The following is an 18,153-nucleotide window of genomic DNA, read 5'->3' as shown; positions in this document are numbered from 1 at the left end:
TTTTCAGTACTAATATTCTCAGTATTATAAATATCGACCACTTTTTCACTCACAAACACTCTGGATCAATGTATCGGAGAAGAAAGCAAATTCCGTTGTTACTGCAAGCTTTCGACCTGTTTTAATGTCATCATCAGGGCAAAACAATCTTAAATATGTCTACAGATTGACATATTTAAGTTTTTACGGGTGATCTCAAATTTCCTTTAAGACTGAACATCGCTAGGATTGTTAGGGTAATACCTCCATTCTATACTCGGAATTATGGGATTATATGATTATAACGTGGCAAAACGGATTCGGAATAGCAAGTCGATAGCAAGCAACTATAAAATTGCTCATCGTTTACGGCAGTTTTGCTTTCTCATGCTGTTTGAGGCCATCGAGGCTCACCACAGAAAAAGAGCAATCATCACGGGTTCGCAGGGAGAGATAATGAGAAATTAACGTTGAATAAGGGGTCTTTTTCGATAGTTCACTTTATTTTCGTTACTGAAATCATTAGTAGTGGGATTTTTGTACATGCGCGTCATGTGGCAAATCCGATAAAAGTTGAAACGATAAATTAATTGATAATAATAAAATCTAGCTGGAAACCCCCCCATTTCATTGATCATAGTTCACAAAATCTAAACAGACAGAGATTGGACACAGGCAGAATTTTGGATTCAAATTGAGAATCGAGGTAGAGAATATGCAAGGGGTTTTGGCTTCTGCGAGAAAGGAAGCAGGTAGGAGTCTGCTTGCACGTGTATATTGTTATTCTAATGGGCCTCGGATCTCGTTAGGGAAACATCTCCATTGTTTTGCCACCCACGACTTTTCATTGTTGCCAAGTCCGGGTTTGTGGACTCATGGAAACGTCGTGGAAAATAGATTTCCGACAAAGAAAAAGAATGAGGGGACAAATTAAATGAAAAAGTAATAAAACAACAAGTATTGTTTATAAGGTATATTCAGAAAAAGCGAACAATGCAAAGGTTGTTGAGAATGCCAGGTTTTCTACCGGTTATAAACAATTCTTTTTATTAATACATCCAATTAACCCTTATTTAAATGTATTTGCCAAACGCCCACATGTTATATTTGTGAAATGAACTAAATCAATTGGTAAAAATGGTAATATTGGCTTGTGATCTAGATAAATACAATAGCATATAAAAAAATAAAACAAAATATGCAGATGGATTATGTTAAATAATAAAAAATGACACACATTAAGTATTACATTAAGTATCGAATTAAGTACAAGCAGGTAAATATTTCCTTAAGTTTATCCAATGCAACATATCCATAAAGTCTATAAGAAATTTAACCACAGCAGCAATATTATTCAAAAAAACTGAATATCACTATTTTATAACCAAAATCTACCTAAGAAATATAACTGTTTCTTGAAACAACAAAATAAAATAAAAGATATGGTAGAATTTCATTGTAAAATATTGTTAATGTTAATATAATAATATAATATTTTGTATTTAAGAGTTATCAGTAGCAACGGTTGTAATGGTGAAACGCGTTTGAGCAATTCAACAAACCCGCGAGTTAAACGGACCCAATGATTCTAGACAGTTCAACACGGCTTCACCGACTCACAAACCGACACCCATCATCAACAATAAAATCATCCCTGAAGAAATGAAAACTAATAAATACCCAAGTGACCCTATGGCAGTTCAGCAAGAATGGTTTTGTTCAGCAAAATTTATTATTTTGCACTTTTTGTTGTTAGGGCAGGGCAGTAAACGACAATTACATGTCGTTTAAATTAAGGTTGTCATTCCGTGGCTCCGTATAGAGAGCTAGTAGTGGAGTGCCATCCAACGTGAGCATATAGAATAAGCAAGGCAGCGAGAATTTGGAGAAAATTAACTTTTTGGCGAATTTAGGTTATAACTTGGACTTTTTGGCTGTTTGATCGTACTGATAGATATCGAGTTTTTTGAGAGTATTTTGTCTTTCCTTTTATGTATATTGAAGTTGAATGCATTTGTCAGGGTAAATATGTCGTGTGTGCGGGGCGAGACCAATCGACATAATCGAAATCTGTGTGGGTAGAATTGTTGTTCATGCTTCAATAAAGAGATATTCGAGAAGATTTAAAGAAATAAACATTATTGAAACTATATCCTCTAAACAGTTTGCTAAAGCGTCAACAGTGATTTACTAAAAAAATCAACTTCATATATACATAGTTCAATTCGTACGCATTAAAACATTTTGCATATATTTTTATTATAATTGGTCTTAAAATAAAACTGTCATTTTTTCCATAGTGAAAGTAATAAGTATTTAAATAACTTTTTTAAGTGGGACATTTTAAGTGTTGACATGGCGCTCATCACTGTAAGGTAAAGGTCCCGGGTTCGAATACAAGGCCGCTGGATCCAAACATACTTACAAATGGAGTTTTTATCAAAAACACCGGCACCCCGAGGGTTGATATCTGCTGTTGGGAAAAATGATTTTTTACTAATCAAACAAGTCTTTCTTAATATACATATTTAAATGATAAATTTTGTTGGTTGTGTAAATATTCTTAGCTATAGTAGCAGGTTCACACATAGTGTTTTTCCCTCATTGATACCAACTTTTTTTACCCTCCATGAGTGAACAGGTATTTATGTAAAAACGAAATTTATTTAGAAAGAAAGTATGAGAATATCTTTAGTTTTAGAACTGGCATGCCTTTTTGAATAGAAATGGACAATACATTAAAACTTACTTAGTTATTAAGAATCGATAACTCAAGGGCCAGCCGTGATTCGATATTACCTTAAACTTCCCTTCCATATTCAGCGAAGGGTTCCCCGTTGAAAGTCGACCGATGGCTTGGACCTTTGCCGACGCCGTCTGTTTTCTCTCGCGAAACTTATAGGGGCGAAAATTCAATGGGGAGTAAACTTTTCGCTGACTAAACTCGTATTGAGGGCCGAGCCAAGCCCCTCGATCCCCTTTTTTCCAGGATGATAATCTCAGATCAAACCTTAACTCACGAGAAAAAAAATCTGAGATCGAGATATCAGCATTTTAGTCTAACGGTGTCGTATTTCAAGGAACAAGATGTGATAAATGTGCCGGCACACGATTTTTTCTAGATTATAACATTAAGGAGAATTTGATTCCTAACAGGCTTTTCACAAGTAATATCACATTTATAAGCGTTTCGCAGTCTCGATAAAATCAAATCATACATTTAAAACCATACCGAACAAAATTACAAGATATCTAAGAAATTTCATTTTTGTAAATTGGAAGTGTCAGAACAAATATCCAATAAGTAGCCAGCTAGTTTAAAAAGCAAGTTTCATTTAATGTCACTAATAAATATGTTCAAAAATACATAATATATTGGTTTTGTAGATGGCAAACATACGTGAATTTCGTTTTTTTTTCAAATTTTCTAAATTTTGCGATTTTTAAAACACAAATAACAAAAAGATGGGCGGATTCAACCAATGGAGAAGCTCCTTTAAGACTCTCTCTTACACACGTATTCTCCTAAGGTAGAGTGTATAAAATTTTTCAACATTTCTTACTTCTAAACTAATTTGGCGCTGTACAGAGTACACTCAGAACAATTCTTTTTTACTTCGCCTGCCGGCATGAGTCACTCAACAAACGTGTCAGAAGGTCGGAGTGCCCCCGCCCGGGAGAGTAAAGGGTTGTTTTATTTACATCAGGCATTTTTGGAGGTTGTGAATAAAAGCCACTTACAATATTATCCCACTATGGAAAAGTGCCCAGAACTAGTTACGCTACACAAAGAAGTCCAGGAACTGAAGAAAAAGCGACATGAAATGCAGAAAGGGAAAAAAATTAAAAACAATGATACTCGCATAAAAAATCGTGAAATCCAGAACACGAGGATGCAAATTATTACAGCAATTCCGAAAATGACAGCGGAATGACATCCATGATCAGGAGAATTTCCTGTAGGGTAGGCCAATATCGAATCGATTTACACACCATGAAAAACTAACACCTCTACAACGGACAGCTTTGATTTGAGAATTTTCTATTTTTATTGATAATAACTTGGCTTATTTTCTACTGATTGCATCAGTTATTATATAATATGCCTCAAACTGTAACAAAATAACTTTAAATCGATAGTGTTAATTTATATAATAATTCTAAGGTACAATGGATTGCATTCAAAGAGAGGTTTGAAAGCAAACGCCTCAAAAGAATAATGAAATTTTCAGAGATGGTCCGTGCTATTTTATAGGAAAACCCAAGGTTTTCCGAGCGCATTCCACTGAGCCTACGTTTTCGTAATAATGGTTCAGCGAGAATACAAAAAAAGTCAAGAGTGCGTTTAAGAGAAAATCCGACGTGGGAGAGCAAGAGGTACTCCTTTAAAATTAATTGTGGAACTTAATTGTTATGTACATGTTATGTATAAATGTATTTGACAGAAGGAAAAATGGGACATTTATATATTAAAAGATTTCTCGATTTCAAGTTATACCGTCGAAAGGATGTTGATATTAAGAAGCACCTTATTTAATACAATGCAGGAATAAGTAAAGAACATTGATATTATTGCATTTATTAGGCATAATATTATTCATATTTCTTCTGTTGTACCTGCCACAAAATTCTCTATAAAAGAGCTATTGTGATTTCATTTTTCTGAAATTTCTGACAGTTTAATGTGCTAGCATATATGATAATCTGTACACATAAATTCATATTTAATTTATGTTTGGAGTATAAATAAAATATAATAAAACCCAATGTAGACCTTTCATTTATGTCTATTTATCGTTGTTTTTTATTGTTACATTTTGCAAGAACATTGTGTGATTCGATAAATACACTGTGATAAATAGTGCATTGTTTTCTTCAATTGGTAAAAATTGAGATCGATGAGGTCATTTTTACGAGGTAATGAATCGTTTAATTGAAGTCGTAAACATAGCTCTACATGAAGAGTGTACTATATTAAGGAACAATAGAGCGATAATTTAATTAATTAAAGTCCTCATCGACTCAACAGATGATATAAACAACAATTCCTGAAAAAATATTATCTTCAAAAGAAGAAAAAATGTTTTTGTTGATGAACCTGGATCCGGCTAAAACAGGAAATCCTGTTTGTATTCAGTTGCAGTCCACGTGATGACAATTTAGTGAGAAGAAAACAAATCAGGGTTATAAAACTTAAAACATCATGACGACCAAGATAAAAATGAATTGAACCCAATTTCTCACACTATTGTTAAGGAGAAATTCTGCTAATTATGTGTGGTGGTTAGTGACCGTTAATCGATAATTATTCAGAAATCGTGAGATGCGGTCTGGTGTGATGTAGGTTTCAGAAAAACATTTTCTATATCATGCCAACGTTTCGATCTTTATTGAGATCATCTTCAGGGCTCAAAGTGTTTGTCTTCTATGTAATTGTGCCATTCTTGCGTGTAGAGAGTGCTGCTAATTATGATGTGATAAGAAATACTCTGAAAATATGTAAGAAAATTAATAAAATCATTATTTTTTCGTTGATAGCAGACCAAATTTCTATGTTTTCTTTTTTTAATAATAAAGTAAAAACAACATTTATTAACAACATCTATTATAAGCAATCTTGTATAGTATTAGAATAATAATTAACTATATCCTTATTATCATCCAATCACATTATAAAATTTATAATCCATCAACATTATCTTGACCATGCGACTGTCACAAACAAATTATTCTTCCTTTTTCTTTTAAATACTACTGCAAAGTAATACAAAAATGTATTAAAATAAACAAATTACAGATGCAAGATTGCCATATCTTTTAAAATCCAATGTGGATATAGTAAATTATTATTCTATGACTATATAAGATTGTTGATTGTAGGGGTAAATTCCCGAAACGCCAAAATAAATGTTAATAAATAAAGTCTTCACTTTATTATTTAAAAACAAAACCACATGGAAATTTTGTTGAAAATAAAACAATAAAAAATAAAAGAATTATATTATTTACGGCCAGAAATGTGAAAAGTACCTTGGGGCTCCATAAAAATCGTAAAGACGAAAAAAGAAAGCTCAATTTAAATGAACAATAAAATTATACTTGCTACGGAACAAAACAAATCAAATTCTCGTCCCACTCCATGAAAAGCTTTTATAATACGAATAACAACTTTTGCGGGACATTTGTCCAAAGGAACGAAATTGTTTTTCAAACCTAATACAATACAAACTTTCCACCACAATTGTTTTAAAGGTCAAAGTATAAAATTTAAATGTTTTACCGAGGAAAATAGTCCACGAAGAATAAGTTAATATCATTGCAAGAAAAAAAAGTATTTATATTATTTGTTATATTATTATAATTACATTTTGTAAAAATACAGAATTTTTAACATAGCAGAGAAAACTCCCAATACCATAATATGTATTTGTGCTGTTAAAAAAAATACTCAGCGACTAACAATTATAAAAAATACATAACGACATAATTAGTAAATATTCTCGGTTAGCAGGTAGCCAAATGAACCTTTCAACAAAGTGTCAAAATTAACTTTTTAATTATCTTGTATGATTTTTATGTCATTTTTGCAGAATTATTAAAACACAAATATTTGTCCGTCTCTAAGTGTTAAAGTGGTTTTACATTAAATGTATTAAGTCTGTTTAACATTTGACTTTAGTAATGGTACATATTGCAAGTTTCATCGTATAATTATTTTTTTAAGTATATGCACCGGATAAATTAAAGAGATTTCTTCTTGCATACTGTCCTTAAGTACGCTGTTTACATCAATACGATTATCATCGGATTAAACTGAAGGATTTGCTTGATGTTCGGGGATTAGTTGACCCTGCGATCTCTCGTGCGGAATTAACGCGGCTTTTCAGAGTGAGTAAAGCACACTGCGAATTGTTTAGAAGGGCGCTCAAAAGGGACTTAAGACCCCGGCTTTATTTTAAAACAGTAAATCAGAGTGGGGGAAGTAAGAGTAAGTGACGGCGTGATCTACACTATATCACCCCAGGAAGAAAAAAAAAAGAGTAGCAATAAAAGTATTATATGATTGCGGGCTCTGCTGGAAGGGGTGGGTGCTGGTAATACACCGGGGCTGAAGCATTAGTCCCCCTATCCTGACCGCCACAAGGTTAACGTAATACTCCAAGATTTAGGCCCTAGGCGAACTAGTATGGACCCTTCTAGTTGCAGGATTAAAGGGACGTTACCGTCTTGACCCTTCGTATTACTATGTTGGTACTTTTCTTACCATGCTACACTCAACATTACAATTTCTTTTCTACTAAATATCAACAACTTAATAATCCTAAAAATCAAATGTCTGGGAAACATTACTCTCATGGGTCAGATACCGGTTTTTCGAACTAAAAAATACATTTGTTAATTTTTTTTTAAATTTATTTATTTGTAGCCTATACATACTTGTACAAAAACAAATGTGATCACAATGTATATTGTTCACCGCTCGGTCACAGCACTAACACTGATGCACTGCACCCGGAGGACGCATGCCATGAGAAGCCAGCCAGTGCTGGCACTCATTTTAATAGATTAAGGGGCAAGGAGGTCTCGGGGCCATCGTCGTTTTAGGCGACGTGGTGGATTCTCGGGATGGGAATATGTGGAGAGGGCTCTAGCGGTAGGGTTAGTATGGATCGATAGGTTGGTATGAAATTTTTGGAATCGGAAATGGATCAGTTCGTGGACAAAAGGAACGTTGAGGTCTTTGTGGATAGTGAGGTTAGAGACGTAAAAAGGAGCTTTGACGATTTGTCTGAGGACTTTTGATTGGAAGGACTGGATACGCTGGATATTGGATGGTTTGGCGGAACCCCACAGTTCCACACCGTATGTCCAAAGTGGTCGCAGTAAAGTCTTGTATAAGGTCAGTTTAGTGCTGACGGTTAACCCGGATTTTGGTCCTAGTAGTCTGCGTAATTGTCCAAGTCTTCTGTTGAGTTGTTGTCTTTTAAGTCTTGTGTGGGGATTTCACGTCAGTCTGCTGTCAAGGTATAGTCCTAGGTATTTGACTTGAGTGGAAGTCGGTATCTCTTCATTGTTGATGTATAGTGGAGGGCAAGACTGTTTTTTCAAAGTGAACGTACATTGGATGCACTTTTCTCCGTTTAATCTTGTCCTCCACTTTTTGCACCAACCTTCGATGAGCTCAAGGTGTTCTTGGATATTAGAGGTAGCTTGGGTAGGATTCAAGTTAGAGGACAAAATTGCGGTATCATCCACGTAGGTGGTAATGATGGTATTTGGGTGAGTAGGTAGATCAGCAGTATAGGTGGTATAAAGGATAGGACCAAGGATACTCCCTTGTGGGACACCGGCTTGTATTGGCCTGATTTCAGAGAACTCGTTACCGCACCTCACTCTGAAGCAGCGGTCTGTTAGGTAGGATTTCAGGATAAGGTAATAAGGAGTGGGTAGGAAGCGTTTGAGTTTATAAAGCATGGGTGCCACACCCTGTCAAAAGCTTGTGCTACATCTAGGAACGCACCCAGGCAATACTCTTTGTTCTCAAGAGCAGAGGAAATGGTGTCCACAACTCTAAAACCTTGTTGGGTCGTAGAATGATGTGGGCGGAAGCCAAATTGCTGAAAGGGAATAATATTATAAGTATCTAGGATAGGGATTAGTCGTTTTAAGAGGAGCCTTTCAAGGATTTTGGACATTGTAGGAAGAAGGCTGATGGGTCTGTAGGAGGATATCTGGTCGGGAGGTTTATGAGCTTTAGGAATGAGGATAACGACGGAAAATTTCCATAGAGGGGATAATAAGTAGTTCGTAGGATGGCGTTATATATGGTGGTTAAGAAGACTATGGCCTTTCGTGGTAGGTATCGGAGTATGGTGGAGGTGATTAGGTCATGCCCAGGAGATTTTCTATTTGAGGATTTGTGAATGTAATATTTTACTTCAGAAGGATGAAAAGGTTTGACGGGGAGATGAAGTGGAAGTGGAATATTAAGGTTATCCATTACATCTTGTGTGTGAGAGGCATCGCTTATGTTTTCATGAGGAGTAAATGTGGATTCTAAATGGGCTGCAAATAGGTTTGATTTCTCTTTGTCATTCCTGCCCCAGGATCCATCATGTAGACGGTTGGGGGAGTCAACTGCTTGATATTTTAATAAGGTTTTTGTAGCGTACCAGAGGGAGTTGTCATGTGAGGAAAGGGTTTCGAGGTATTTATTGTATTGAGAAGATCGGTAAGAGGATAGTTGAGTACGAAGAGTCACAGTTAACCGGTTGAGGGTTCTTTTAAAGGAGGGATAACGGGTTTGTTGCCATCGTCTTCTAGCCTGACGTTTGGCGTTTAAATTTGTTAAAATTAAAATTTAACCTTTTTTAGCACGAAATGCATCCAAACGATTCCGAGATGCAGAAGTGCTTCAAATAATATTTCTGAAAGTTTCAAATCAAGTGTTCTTGCGTTTCATGACTTGATGAATTTGCAACTACTCATCCTTTACGTCTTTGATATATGTTCTATGTCAAAAACTACCTACTTGACTGAAAACAGCGACTATCAACTCCCTACTAAGATAGGTGTGTTTATGGCGTAAATTGGACGTCAACGAAAAACATTCGGGCTAGATCAGAAAATCGTTTTTTCGTTATTATTTGGAGGTGTCCGAAGGGATGGAAGTCACGATAGCTCATCAAGTGGTTAGAGCAGCAGAAGGTCGTAGGTTCGAATGCCGCAAACCTTAGATAAAAATAATAATCAACTGGTTTAATTAATTGAAATAATTAATATGGTCAATTATTACCGCTAGACATATATGGATTAATACATAATAACTTTAATATAATGCACACCAAAGACAGAAATACACATTAAAAGAAAATATATTCAAATTTAGGCTAAAAGTATTTTTTCCTAGGCTCTAGGGACCATTGGAAAGAAAGCATTGGCACTTGTCTAATATATTTCGACCGAGTATCACATAAAAGTTTCGTTAAAATTGGTGATCCCACGTCCCCATGTCCTATTATATCAACTTCATTATCTTCATAAGTTATTTAATGAAAATTAAAAATATTATAATAAAATACAGAGTTTTTATGATGTGCTTTTACGGAAGCAAGCGCGCACACTTGGGGGCTCGTGCCTGATTGTACTGGCAGACATACTGATAAGGACGCACTCTTAATTACTTTCGATGTAAAAAATGGGAAATTTAATGAGAGCACGACTAAACCATCCAGGTGTTTATTTTATATTATTTGGTCAATGCAATGAATTAACCTCATAAAAATATATCATTAGCACAATTTCCCTAAAAAAACAATAGCATTGTAGACATTAGGCCTAAAAGCATTCATAAACATGCGGATACTGGCAACTTTTATTTAAATACAACTCCAAATAATAACATTTATGAAGAAAATTGGGTACAACAATAATATGACCAATAATAAGTAGACATACGATAACGGACTAATTAAATTATCATGACCCTTCATTAACATTTACTATTGACTTTTAAATCTAAAAAATTCTAAAATAGAAGTGAAGAGTGTGAGAAATATAACAGTACACAAAACAGATATAAAAACAGTTAGCACTACCATACAGAGTGAGGAAAAGTCTACTTCAATTGCTTTGCTTAAGAAACAATCGGATGTCACGAAAATTTTTGATATACTTGTATTTTATCTTAAATAATACTTAACTTGTTGATTCGGATGTACTTCTGCAATATATACTATATCATAATTGATGACTACTACTATGTTCTATGTATATTTTATAAACGATTCGCATGTAATTAGAACATCGTCAATACCCGTAATATAAAAATGCCAAAGAAAAACAAAATTGTCCATAATACTGCGTCGACCAACAGATTTCATAACTTCAATGTATTCATGGAATGCGGAGAATTCTAATTTCTGAAAAATCGGTTGACAACCAAGGATCTGAATTGTTCCTTTAGGCAACCAATAAAGCGTTTCAGATTGGGGGAAGGAATTAATGAAATTTCACATTCTTATGTATTGTTGTTGTCAAGATGTCCCTTGTGAAAAGGCACATGCTTAATAATGTAATGTTGAATTCCTGTGAAAAACCAATATCTAGAGGTTTTATGATGAAAAATTTATGAAACGTGAGTATTAAAAAAAACGAGAGAGAGTGAGTGAGAGAGAGAGAGAGAGAGAGAGAGAGAGAGAGAGAGAGAGAGAGAGAGAGAGAGAGAGAGAGTGAGAGGGTAATGATGAAAAAGAGATACTTCTACTCAATAAATCATTTATACAAGCTTTTAATAAAGTAATTAAGTTATTATTTATGTTAGTAAGTTTTAATAAAACCAAATAGTAATTGTATATATTGCTGTCATAACGACAAATAAAGTAAGTCTTTCATAGATTGTACATTGAACGAACTAGTAATTCGAGTTGACGTGAAACAGCTCTTGCTTTGCTGGCTGCTGTTCCATTATGGATGTCCATTCTGCCCCTTTCTACCTGAACGGTACACTTCACATAACATCTGACGAGACTTTCAGATTTTTACTCACGGAAAAACGTAACGGTATTTCCAAGGGGACAATGTGCTTTTTGTCTCAACTTTCTTCTCATATCGCGACAACTTTTCCGAGATAAACATTCGCCCTCAACACCCATCCCGGGCATCGTGTGATTGTCAGTTACCCAGAATTGGGGAAACTTTTAATCTCTTTGAATTTTTATGTTCACTTCTCCGTTCTGGTATACCTGCACCTACACCTACGCCATTGGCAAAAAAATTAAATTATTACAGCGAGAAAGTGGGGCAACACATCAGTCGGATTCGGTGGTAAGGCGGCAATTTATAATGCCATAAATCTGGCCTCTGCCCGGCTCGTACTATCTCTCCATCTGGCCTGATCGATGAGCAAAAATGCCATCTAAATAAAGTTGGGGGATTTATCTTTCAAAACCCGCGGAAGTATTAATCCAAATGATTTTCATATACTACAGTATATAATGAAAAGTGAAAATAAATAATGAAAATCCTTAAATCGCTAATAATTTATATAATAACACAATTAATAATTATTCTTCCTATAACACTTAATAATTTTGATAGAGAATGAGAAGCTCGTAGTCTTGCCCACTGCAAACATAACTTATAAATTCAGTATGCTTCAAACAAGAAGTTAATTAATTACAAGTAGATGTTCATATTTTGTTAGCCATGTGAATAATTAATAATAATTTTAAAGTCCTCATCACGGAATCGAAAGCTAATCAAGAGAACTGAATATTTTCTTTTCTTTCAAAGTCATTCATATCCTTGACTTTTAATAAAAAATTATAACATTTAATAAGAAAAATAAATAATGTTAACCGACTTCCTGACAATCCTCTATCCATCCAAGCTCTATTTTTATCTTTCTTTATTGTTACATTATGTTAACAGTGTATTGTATTTAATAAACGTGAGCCCAGCTGGAAAAAAACTCAAACTTGCGGCGAAGGTAGATCACTGATAAAATACAGAAGGAAACATTTATTACTCTCACTTTTTTTCCTACACACTCTCTCTCCATCTCTCTCTCTCTCTCTCTCCCTCTTTCTTTTCTTAATTTTATCTCTACACCTCACTTTTTCTTTTTCTAACTCATCTCACTTCCTCCCACTCACTCCTTCTCTCTCTTCTCTCTCTCTCTCTCTCTCATACTTTTTCTCTCTCACACTCCCCCTTTCGCTCGCTCACTTACTCTCTTTCACGCACATTATCTTTCTCCCTCTCATTTTCATAATCTCTCACTCCTTCTTTCATTCACACACTCTCTTTCGCTCTCTCTCTCTCTCTCTCTCCCGTTATTTCGCTACCTATCTCTCTCTCCCCTCTCTCTCTCTTTTTCGTTCCCTCTTTCTCTATTACTCCCTTATTCCCTCTTTCTTTCACTCCCTCTCTCCCTATATATTTCTATCCTTATCTCTCTCAATAAAAATTTCTTTAAATGCTGTGGATAGCTAACATAACGTAAAAACATAATGTAATTTTTGTACCAAAGGATTTAGCTAAGCTAAAACTACGTTCAATAAATAACTTTTTCACGAATGCCAATTTCGAAAATTAAATGAACGAAGGATTTTCACTTCAAAGCTTTATTCGAGCCATAAGTGGTAGCATTGAAAAACCCCAGCTTTTAACCACTTTGAATAATAACGAGAGCACTTACAAAACACGATGTTAACATGATTTACATGGTAAACAGGAAAATGGCTTTGACGAAAATCGAATGGGTGTGTCAAAATCTAGAAGGAAAATAGTATAGGGAAATAATCACGTTTCAGACATTTACAGAGATTGAATTTTCTATGAAAAAAATCCTCAAATTTCTATATCATTTTTGTTGTACACGTATTTTGATCATTTGAGTTTATTTTTGGTAATGGACTATTTCTTATTTATTTTTATATCTGCTTGAACGTCTTCACACAGTCTTATACCATCCGAAAGTTAGAAAGAAACTGATAATTTTTAATTGAATTGTATTAGTAATGATATTTATATTGTTAGTTTTCTTTGACCGATGTAGTATGCCGTACTTATCAATTGGGAAGGATTTATTTCTGTTAACTTGATGGATGTACAAAACGCCAAAATTAAAAATTGAGTTGTGAAAGGACTAAAACGTGCCATAAATCGCATGATATAACGCCATCAATAATATTCTGAGTTGATAAAGTATTAAGGGTGTTTCCGCACGGAAGATTACCAACGATAAAAACGGATAGGACATTTCTAAACAACACTTTTAATACAACGAGGTCTTAATTGACGTAGTGAAAAATCATCTTCACCAAAGAGTACGGCGAAATCACGGTCTCTTGAGAGGTTCATCGATTTATTGAAATATATCGTCGATTAAAGAATAAGTGGATTGGTTCTAAGCACGCCAGGCGGTTTTCTTCCTCATCAAGTGTCCTCATTTACACTTATTGTGTTATAAATTACTCTTCTCGTTCCCCTATGCCATTACTCGTGACCATTTGCGGGCGACGAGCAGTATTATTATTACTGTCGACAATCATTTACCTCGTGTGCCTCCCCTTTTAACGAAATGTGTAACAAATAAACACAAAGCCTGCGATTGTCAGAGATTTATACAGACGCATATAGGCTTTAGGGCTCTATATTTTATTTTTATACGGTTATCTCTCTTAAGAGTTTCTTCAATCACTTTGTTTTCTTACTGCAATTGGTATTGCTTGGAATGAGGACAGAAATCTTCCAATTTTCTCAAGAAAACGACTATTCTTATAGTCTGCTTGAGTTAATATCTCTTGTAGCCATCTTTCAATCTCTATCTTCAGAAATCTAATACGTGTAGATGAGATTATATTGTCTAATGCTCCAAATGAACAGATGAGTTTAAATATGACAGTTTTATGTATTTGCACATTTCCTTCATGTAGTTGAGGACGACACTTTTTAAGGCGTTTAATGAATGCATAATAACATCTAATTCCTGTATGATTGCACCCTTCAGTGATTTCTTATTTTATGGAAATCATACAATTCCAGGAGATTTTGCTAATAAGACCAATCCCCTCCTATCGGGCCGTCCCTAATTCCCAAGCCTCACAGAATCCTGAAATATCCCATTCTAATTTAATTTATATATTAATCTGTTTATTTTACGCGCCGACCGAGGGTTGGTTATACTTAAGAGGAAAGTTTTCTGAAGGGTAGGACCCCTTAACAAAGGGAGTTATTAACCAAGTTGTAACCGCGGTGGGCTCAAGCCCTTGGGAGTGGCTGGTAAGGGACCAAGAACCCTACAACACGAAGCGGTTTACAGGGTAGAAACACACTGTTAAATTTATTTGGGGAATAATGTCTACTTATGAAAATTACAAAAAATTCCAGGCTTACTAGACTAATCCAAGTTGAAGACATTATTTCAAACTACGAAAAACGAAACCTTTTTAAAATAACCACGGCCTGTCAGTGTAACCAAGCAAATCTATATTAACTCGAGTGAATGACTCGATACATTAGAGCAAATAACATCAGCGTGATTAAACTATATGAACAATCACTGAATAAACTAGAGTGTGTGTCTGCATGAGCAAAGAAGAGTACGGTTTGATTAAACAAGAATGAATAAACACCTCTTTCAATACAATGGAAATACTTGCTACCTGAATAAAGAAGTCTGTATAACTTTTTGTCTGATTATACAAGAATGAATGAATTCCTGCATGAACAAACTATATTGAATAACTATCTGGGTAGAAACGGGCGAATATACACGAAAAATAATGAATTAACGACTTAAACGATAAAAATGGACAACTGTGTATCTATATAAACTAGAGAGAATGACTATCAGCTTAAACAAGAGTGAAGGACTGACTGACTAAATGAAGTTCAGTTAAACAACAATAACAGCATGTCTAAATAAACTAGTCTAAAAGACAGTCTGAGTAACCATGAATACTGATACTGCATGATAACTGAAAAATGGTACTGGTACTAATTACTGATTAAACAAGATTGAAGGACTGATTTAATGGGCAAAATGAACAGTTGCCTAGCTATATAAACTAGAGTAAATGATAGTCTGTCTGATTAAGCAGGAGTGAAGGACTGACTGACTTAACGAAGTTCAGTTAAAGACAGCATGTCTAATTAAACTAATCTAAATGACTGAATGAAATTAATGAATGGCTTGATGTCTGAATAAATAAGACTGAAGGTCTGAATTAGGGAGCAAAAGTGAACTGCTGTATTTCTATATTAAACTAGAGTTAATGGCTAACAGATTAATGAACTAGAGTGAACGACCCGCAGCATAAATTAACATTGAAATGAGTAATTTATTATTACTCATAATACATCATTATTTAAATGAATAACAAAATGGATGATTTAAATAATGTGTTCAATTCGCTGTTTCGTGAAATATGGAGAACTTGGCCTACTGTTTGATCAAATGACTTTATAAATAAAAGTAGAGAGAACGATATTTAATACTGAAAAAGCAATAATGATTCGAAAAACAAAATAAGAAAATAGCCTAGAGCAAAGTTTGATCGTTTAAAAGTTATGATCATACGCTATAAAAAAAATTTAAAAAATCCCATATATTTGTTTACGTTTAAATCTTTGGTGTGGTTGGTATGTAGCGGAGGATTTCATTTTACGTTTTGAAATAAAACTGCCAAGGTGTAGCAAAGTTCCAAAGTTGAGATTTTACCTCTAGACGGTAAAGTGACCGAACAAGATAATAACGCGACGGGATATAAGAAAGGTGCTGCGTCTTTAAAGTCACTTAATTACTTAAACATTGATTTTTTTCTCTGCCGAAAGTTAAAAATGAGCAGCGTTATATTGTCAAGAGTTGTTTTATTCCGGTTTTCTAGCGATATTTAACTTTTAAAACTCCAACAAGAAAATATCACAGTCAATCGTAGTGGCATTCTAAGTTTAAAGTACTTCGACGTTACACTAAACACAATGTACGATCTTTGACAGAATTCAAAAAACGCCCACGGTTACGCACAATTTACGCGTGTTATATAATGTGTTTATTATTGCAACTTGTCCTCGCGAAATAAGTCATGACCATCAATTGAAGAGGCCGCAAAGGTTTAGGCGTTGACACGGCGCTCATCACTGTAAGGTGAAGGTCCGTGGTATGAATCCAGCGGCCCTGCATTCGAACACGACATACTTACAAATGGTTTTTTTTTTTTTCAAAAACACCGGCACCCTGAGGGTTGATATGACCTTTGCTGTTGCGAACCCTTGTAAAAAAAAAAAAAAGTAAAATAAATAAAAAATAACTTCGGGTACACTTTTGCAAAATATTCAATGCAAACATTAATATAAATGAAAATTAAAAACGTAAATAAAATAAGGATTGATGTTTTAATGTTAGAATAAAGGTTAAAAAATGTTTTTTGCACAAGAACCTTTGAAATAAAATACTTCTGCAGGGAAGCTGATAATCACAGTGCCCACGCTTGTTAGTTTAATTAGGTGAATTTACACACTCGGAATTATAGCCTCAAAAAAAAGATTAGTTTATAATTATGCCTAATAGTGTGAATAATAAATCAATTTTCAAATCTGTTGTAACCGCAATGCGCTTTAACAAATTAATGCTTAGGTTGAAAGGAGAACATCACTAGGTCTTGAAACTATTCTAAGTAAAAATTGTTACACATTTTCATTACTAGTGAGGTTTTATTTTAAGTAATAGAATGTAATAAATAGTGATTTCTAAATTAAAACATGAAATTTCTTCTCGTCAAAATGAGACATCTTACGAGTATTCAAATTTTTACGGGAGGGGGCTGCTATGGGACTAAATGGTGATCATAAATGTTATGGGAGTACTTATTAGTAGTCATTTATGAACAAACAGAGACTTATTAAATTATATTAGTTGATTATTTTTGGTTTAAGTGAATCTCTAATGATATTAATGATGTACTTTTCATACAGATAATTCCTAAAACTTAAGAATTTTTAATAAGTACCGATTCAAAACGCTCAGTTAGCGTACGTGTCACAACCACGTAATCAGAATATTTGCGAGGTGTTAACGGAGGATGTGGACTCAACGTTACATTGTTAGAAGCAAAACTTACGGAAAATCGTGGTAACAACCGGATCCGACCACTTGCAGGAAACTGCTAGAAGCCGGAGGAAAGACTGAATGGGGCAATATTCCCCATTCTACAAGAGCGCGTATAAATATAACTTCGTAGAGAGCGGATGCTACGCCTAGAAATAAAAATATCGGCTGTAGATGTTGCTACTCCTGGAGCGACCGAGTCACAAGACCCTTCACGTCTCCAGCATATGTTTTGGCTATTTGTGGTACACCGGCTTGAAAATGTAAAGCATTACCATTTAGAAATTAAACCGTTCCACTGAAAACGTTAATTCCCGTTGAACACAAATGCTGTTCAAAATTTTCTAAACTGTCCAATACGTCAATTATTATGAAAGTACATCCATCTTCGTCAAAGTTATCAAACAAAAAATGTTTTTCGTCTTAACATGGTCGGCTGGTGATCGATTGATGAAGCTGGGTTCAATTATACTCGAAGGTATACAAAACAAAAATAATCAATTACTGTCTTTTTCTATTCATGACAAAATCATTTTTTCTGCAATAACAGAATGTATTAT

At 34.5% G+C, this 18,153-nt stretch overlaps 1 protein-coding gene across 1 annotated transcript in view; it reads right to left on the bottom strand.

Annotated features, from left to right (window-relative positions):
- LOC112126129 overlaps positions 1–17,663 on the bottom strand; it is a 54,624-nt gene extending 36,961 nt beyond the window's left edge. The window contains exon 1 of the mRNA XM_024229745.1: positions 17,607–17,663. The gene's annotated coding sequence lies outside the window, so the exon portion shown is untranslated. The remainder of the gene's footprint in view (positions 1–17,606) is intronic.
- Between the last annotated feature and the right edge of the window lie 490 nt (positions 17,664–18,153).

Source organism: Cimex lectularius, unplaced genomic scaffold (genome assembly GCF_000648675.2).
Source record: "Cimex lectularius strain Harlan isolate CLEC.00 unplaced genomic scaffold, Clec_2.1 scaffold439, whole genome shotgun sequence".
Taxonomy (NCBI): domain Eukaryota; kingdom Metazoa; phylum Arthropoda; class Insecta; order Hemiptera; family Cimicidae; genus Cimex; species Cimex lectularius.
Note: the sequence above shows the minus strand (reverse complement) of the source record. Positions and strands in the feature narration are given on the sequence as shown.